Raw genomic sequence first — 7,002 nt, 5'->3', positions numbered from 1 at the left:
CAGTGCCTCTGACACACCCATCCCGATTACCCCAGTCATCGAATCAATCCATCTCATAGAGGGTCTTCCCTTCCTGCGCCGTCCCTCCACCCTCCCAAGCATGACGTCCCTCTCCAAGGACCCGTCCCTCCTGGCACCATGCCCAAAGTATGTCAGACGAAGCCCCAGAATCCATATACATATCATATATATATATAATTTCCCCAAAAAATGCAACATGTTAGATCTGATCATTTTTGCTATCCAAATAATAAACTGACTTCTAATTTCTATATTAGCAGTTTCTCTGTGTATCACAACAAATTGTGACTAACCTTGAAAAGAATGGGACTCCCAGAACACTTAATTTTGCTCACGAAAAACCTCTACTTGAACTAAGAAGCAGTTGTCAGAACAAAGCAAGGAAACACTGCATGCTTCAAAACCAGGTAAGGAGTGTGTAAAAAATGTATCCTTTCTCCATACCTTTTCAATCTATATGTAGAATAGATCACCTGGGAGGTGAGACTTTATGAGAAAGAATGTGGCTTAATATAGGAGGAAAACTCAGTAAAAAATCTACATTATGAAGATGACACAATCTTGCTTACTGAAACTGAAGAGGACCTGAGGCATTATGTGCAAAAAGACAAGGACTGCAGTCTTCAGTGTGGATTGAAGTTCAATAACAAGAAAACAAAGATTCTTGTTGCTAGGCCAATTGACAGTAACATGATAGATGGAGAAGAGATTGAGATTGTTCACAATTCCAACCTGATTGGTTCCACAATCTGCACTGTTGGAACTAGCAATCAGGAAATCAAAAGATAAATTTCATTAAGAAAATCTGCCATCAGTGACTTCTCTGGAGTGTTGAAGAGCAACAATATCAGTCTAGAGACTCAGGTGCATCTGATCCAGGTGGTGGGCTTTGCAATTACTTTCTATGCATCAGAGAGCTGAGTAATGAATAAGGATGACAGGAGAATGGATGCCTTTTAGTTGTGGTGCTGCATAAGAGTATTTGATATACCATAGAAAATCAAGAGAACATACAGGACTGCTCTGGACAGGGTGAATCCAAGCTCCTGTACTAGCATATTGCTAGGAAGGCTCAGTTCTTAGAAAAGGACATCATGCTTGGAAGCATGGGGGGACAGCACAGGACAGAAAAACCTTGGAAGCAATGGATTGACACAGTAACTGGGGTATTGATGGTGGATCTATTGGAGACAGTGAGACTGGCCCAAGATAGAGTCGGGTTCAGGGCTATTGTAAATAAATTCACTGTGAGTCACAGGCAACTTAATGGCACATAAAAACAAACAAAAAATTCTTCATAGAATGATGTGCTTAATGAATTTGCATATAATTGCCTATAAAAGAGGCTGCATAGAACTAAAGGGTTTTGCCAAAATTTTGGTTATCAGAGTAGCTAATTAAAACAAGGGAAAAAATACAAAAGAATGGTTAGTCTTTTAACATTTACTGTGACAGCATAAGAAAGGAAAACTTGGAGAAAACATTGACTGCTCTGTTCCAGTTTTCCCTGGGAAAATACCTGATGTTAGATGGCTCAGCACAAATACCAGAACTAAAATTTATTGCACTAGAATCACAACTGACACACTGATTACTCTCCTTTGGATTTTATGGTATCAAGGGTATGTTGTTGTTGTTGTTGTTGATTACCATCAAGTTGAGCATGACTCATAGGGACCCTATGAACAAAAGGCCTGAAGCTTTTCTAAAACTATCAACATTAATCAGAGTTCATAGAGTTTCCAGAGGCTTGTTGTTTAAGAAGTGAAATGACTATTGATTAATGTTGATTTTGCCACAGATATGAACTGGAAAATTTAGATAGAACGTGTAAGTCAATCTACAAGACAATTTTCTAGTCTCACCATTAAATTGAACAGATTCAAGAGCAGAAATTGATAATCTCAACACCAACAAGGAAGAGTATATAGCACATGCCCTTTAGTGTCAAAGATTCCTACATCGCTCAGATTATGGCCTATAGGAGCAACGGCAGCAGGCACATCAGAGAACCAAAGATTAAATGGAGACTGAAATCTTAATTCAACCTTGTTGAGGACTGAGGGATGATTCCATGCCTGACAGGGCTGAGGGAAATTTTTGACATTGAACTAAGTTTTGAGGATGAATTTTAAAGTACCTTAGACAACATGTAAGAAGTTGTCTGGATTGAGGGATATTATTCTGCTGACAATATCACTAATATCACACGTAAGTAAAATCCTGTAGAAAATTTTCCAAATGTCTATCTGTGTTTCATTAACTATGCAAAGGCATTTGACTGTGTGAATCACAATAAATTGTGGCTAAACTTGAGGAATGTGGGAATTCCTTAATACTTGATTGAGCTTATGGGAAACCTATACTTCCAACAGGAAGCAGTCCTTACAACACAACAAGGAAACACCGCATATTTCAAAATAAAGAATGGAATGTGTCAGGGATGTTTTCTGTCTCTAAATCTTTTCAATCTAAATGCAGAATAAATCATTCAGGAGATTGGGATTTATGAGGAAGAATGTGGCATCAGGATTGGAGGAAGACTCATCAACAACCTATATTATGCTGATGACACAACAATCTTGATTATTGAAACTGAGGAGGACCTGAAGCAATTGTTGAAAAAAGTCAAGGGCTATCGTCTTCAATATGGATTGAAGCTCTATATCAAGAACACAAAGATTCTTACCCCTGGACCAATTGGCAGCAACAGGATGAATAGAGAAGAAATTGAAGTCATTAACAATTACAACTCACTTGGCTCCACAATCAATACTATTGGCACCAGCAGTCAGAAAATCAAAACATGAATTGCACTGGGAAAATATGCCATCAGGGACCTTTTCAGAGTACTGAGTAGCAATAATATCAGTCTAGAGACTAAAGTGCCCCTGATACCTGCCATTGTCTTCACACTTAGTTGCTATGCATCAGGGCAAAACAATGACTAAGGATGACAAGAAAATTGATGCCTTTGAGTTGAAGTGCTGGAGAAGAGTCTTGAACATACTGAAAACAAATAGGTCTGTTTGGAGAAAGTGAAACCAAGTTTCTAATTGGAGGCTGGGATTGTTAAGCTCCGTGTCATGTACTTTGGGCACATGAACAGGAGGGACCAGTCACTGGAGAGGGACATAATTCTCAGAAGAGTAGAGGGATGGTGCAGGAGAGAAAGAGTCCAAATAAGATGAATTGATAAAGTAATAGGTAATGGAAGTGTGTGGGAGTTGGTGAGACTGGCTCAGGACAGTGTAGGCTTCAGAGCTATTATACATAGGGTTGCTTTGAATCACAGGCAACTTGACAGCAAATAACAACAACAGGAAGCTTGAATTATAGCCTGTTAATTAGACTAATAAACCTCATAAATAGTATAATTCTGCCAAGTATGTGTACTCATTGCTAAGGATTTCTGACTTAATAAAGAGTTCTGTGTCCTAGTGCTAAGAAGTTACACTGCAAAACCAAGAGCACACAGTGTAAATCCACCAGCTACTCTGTGGGAGGAGGATTGGCAATCTCCTCCCTTGTAATTTACTGTCTATGAATATCTACTAGGGGATCAACGATTAACCAGTTTCCTACTCACAGCACACAACACCAACAACACAGCAATAAGATTGGTGTTGGAATTAATAGAAATAGGCTCAAGAGTATGAGAGACGATGGACTTCATAGGAGTTCATTTTGTGCTGTGGATGTTGTTGTGTTGTTGATAAGGAAGGACAATTCCCCTTTGTGGTTTTAGTGGAAGTCAGAATCTGCAGTTTCTATGTTACCTACATATGTTTTACAGGTTTCTAAATAACATGGTGGAAAATTGTTCATCTTTCTCCCTCACAACCTCAGGCGGATCCACATTGCCAGAGAAGCATAGCCTTTAAGTTAACAGCCTTTAGTCCACATTAGGATAGATTTAAGTATCAATCTGACTGCCAAGGTAGTCTTAAAGCAAAGATTCCTGGAGTTTTCTGGATGCAAAGGCCATTGGGGTCCATGTTAAACATGGAAAACTCTTGATTGTAAAGAAGTTTTTACCCTAGGAAGAACTCTATAGGAAATCTCTTATGAACAAGTCTCAGTGTGAAGGTGTCTGGGATACAAATGTATGAATGAAGATCATGACCAGCAAGGAAGGTTTGAATCTTCTGCTTCAATTCTCTGAAACAACTGCAGGGTCTTAGGAACTAGCTGTGCACCACATCAGATTAGGAATGACAATGACAGCTATCCTTCTGAGGCCTTCCTTGTAAGTATTTGTAATAGCCTTTATCGAAACCTGAAAAAAAGCACATAGATCTATAGTTAGACACTGGACACTTTAATTCTTGTCATATTTCACAGCTTTTTCTTTTCAAGTAAATATACTTCTCCATACCCTATAAAATTTTGAAATGTAAATATGTATTTGGAAGCATTCAGTGATAACATGTTAAGTATTTCACATGAATATTTTCTCATTCAGGGAATAGAATGCTTGTGCATGAGTATAAACAGAATCTCACCTTTGTATACCCACATTCACAAACAATATATCAAGGTAGTGGATATTTATAAAGTATAGAATGACAGCACAATCCTATGAATAAATGGGACTTCAACACTCATCTTGGTCTCTCCGGAAACATTCCTTACTTAAGCTTCCTGGAACTGCATTAATAAGTCCTTGTGCAAGGATCTGACAAGATCAGTGCAGGCTCTAAAGTGATCATAATAATATTTTTTGCATGTATCCACCTAGCATACATATGTATGATTGTTGTTGTTTGTTGTTAAGTGCCATCGAGTAGTAGGTGACTCATAGTGACCCAAGGAATGAAAGACCAGGACACTTGTATCACTTTCATCCTTTCTCCAGATTCCTAGGGTTCCTTGAGGCAAGCGATTTGAGAAGTGGATGCCACTCCTGCTTCTAAACTTGTTTTAATCAGGGAATTTCACCAAACACTGTCCACCATGGGGAACCATTCTTGCATTTGACACATCAGTGTCACAGTACTCAGAGTCACATTTATGATTATAGTAATTATAATACTAAAATTATACCATGCTTCAAACTTTAATTTCTAAATAATTTTTGGACATAGTTTATATATTATAGAAAACTGAGATTTAGAAATCAATTAGGCCTTAGAATGAGCTGTTTTATCAGAAAATTTTCCAAGAGCGTGTTTTGGAGGAACATTGAATAGAGACTACAAGGTCATAACCACCTTAGGCAAGTGGAAGAAGTGTGATTACTCAGAGAAGAAGAGTTTTAGAAATGAAAAAGCTACCCTTTTCATCAACTTTTATACTACTTGGCATTTGCTTACAAAAATAAATATATATCAATGTTATTAGAAGTCTTTTGTGCATGTTAGAAACTCACTAAAAGACGATAAACTCCCATCTTTGCAAACAGTACATAACATCTTTCATGTGTTGATGGTATTCAATATATAAACTGAACATGAAAATAAATAGGTATATTCTTGTCTTGACAAAAGAGGCTAATGGAATTTACCCAGCTAAAACTTTTCACATTAAATTGAAAGTATACCTCTAAATCTTGGATCCAGTGAAAGCTAGGCAAACCTCTTCTATGTTAAGGTACCACGAAAATACTGGCCAGGAAAAAGATTTATAAGATGCCACTGAAAGCATTCATTCTAACAATAAAGAAGACAGCAGGATGGTGAAATGATGGTTGGGATTCAAAATAAATCAGATGACATGGCAATAATTCTATAGCAGTTAGATCTTCCTTATCACACTGTGTCTGGCATCCCAGCATACTGAATTTTGAGAGAATTCTTGTTCACAGGGATAAATATTCAGTGTTCAAAGTTGATGAACTAAAAGAATCTAAAATTTAATCACTAAAAAACAATTCCATTAAGTCAATGCACTTTGCTTAGTTGATTTTTTTTTTTAGAGAAGATATTGAGTTTTTTCAATATTCTCTCTGAAAAGAAAATGAGTTAGTAAGTTGTGGAGAAAGTGTGATTTTTCTACAGTAAAAAATTATATAAATTGGATGAAGTTGGTCTCTCAATAGAATAAAGACATCCAATTAAAGATTCAAGCTTTGTTTTGTTAAATTTACCATTCTTTTTTTTATTTTCGTAAGGGAAAATTAAACTGACAAAGTTGGTGTAGTCCTTTTCTATGCATATGGAAATTTCTATTCTTATAATATTTCTCTAATCTTTTCCATTCGTCTTTGTTGCCCATCAATTTAAACTAGTCTCAAAACTCCAGGAAAAGAAAGATATTTTGGAGAAGAAAGAGTCATAAATGTATTATTAGTCATTCCTGCAACATCAAGAATGTCTAGATTCTGCATTTTGCCAAATTTTTTTATCATTGACCCTAAGTATTATTAAAAGTTATGCCTATATTAAGTTGTAAAAAGAGCAAGTACAACATGAAGATGGCCCGGCCTCACAAGGACCTTCCACAAGGGAGAGCTTTCACCATCAATAGTACCCAAAGTAAAATAACTAATTCTCATAAAGTCAGACATGACCCAAACACAGCCACTATCTTTTATAATAATTCCAGCACCAACCTACTGCCTTACACTCTCTAAAATTCATTGTAATAGCTATTTAGGTCAGAGAACCATATTCACTATTATGGGATTTATTAGTGAAATAATTGATTGTTTTTATAGTTGTTGTTATGTGCTGTTAAGTCACCTGAGACCCATAATAACCCTATGCACAATAGTGCCGAACTCTTACTGTCTCTGACACACCTGCCCTTATTGCCCTAGTCACTTTGTTAATACATCTTATGCAGATTCTTCTTCTCCTGTGTTGTCCCTCCACTTTTCTTTTTTTATTTTTATTATTATTAAATTTTATTAGTTTCAATGAACATTCACAGGGATTCTGGGCTTTCACTCCTTCATTGCCGCACCATTCTCTCCACCCTCCTCCCCAGTTTGTTCTTCTTCCCCACCATCCGGATGTCTGTTTTAATTGTCCAATTGCC

Source organism: Elephantulus edwardii, unplaced genomic scaffold, assembly GCF_000299155.1.
Source record: "Elephantulus edwardii isolate Elephantulus edwardi_28Jun2011 unplaced genomic scaffold, EleEdw1.0 scaffold00078, whole genome shotgun sequence".
NCBI classification, from domain to species: domain Eukaryota; kingdom Metazoa; phylum Chordata; class Mammalia; order Macroscelidea; family Macroscelididae; genus Elephantulus; species Elephantulus edwardii.
The sequence above is the reverse complement of the archived record's forward strand: the minus strand, read 5'-3'. Positions refer to the sequence as shown.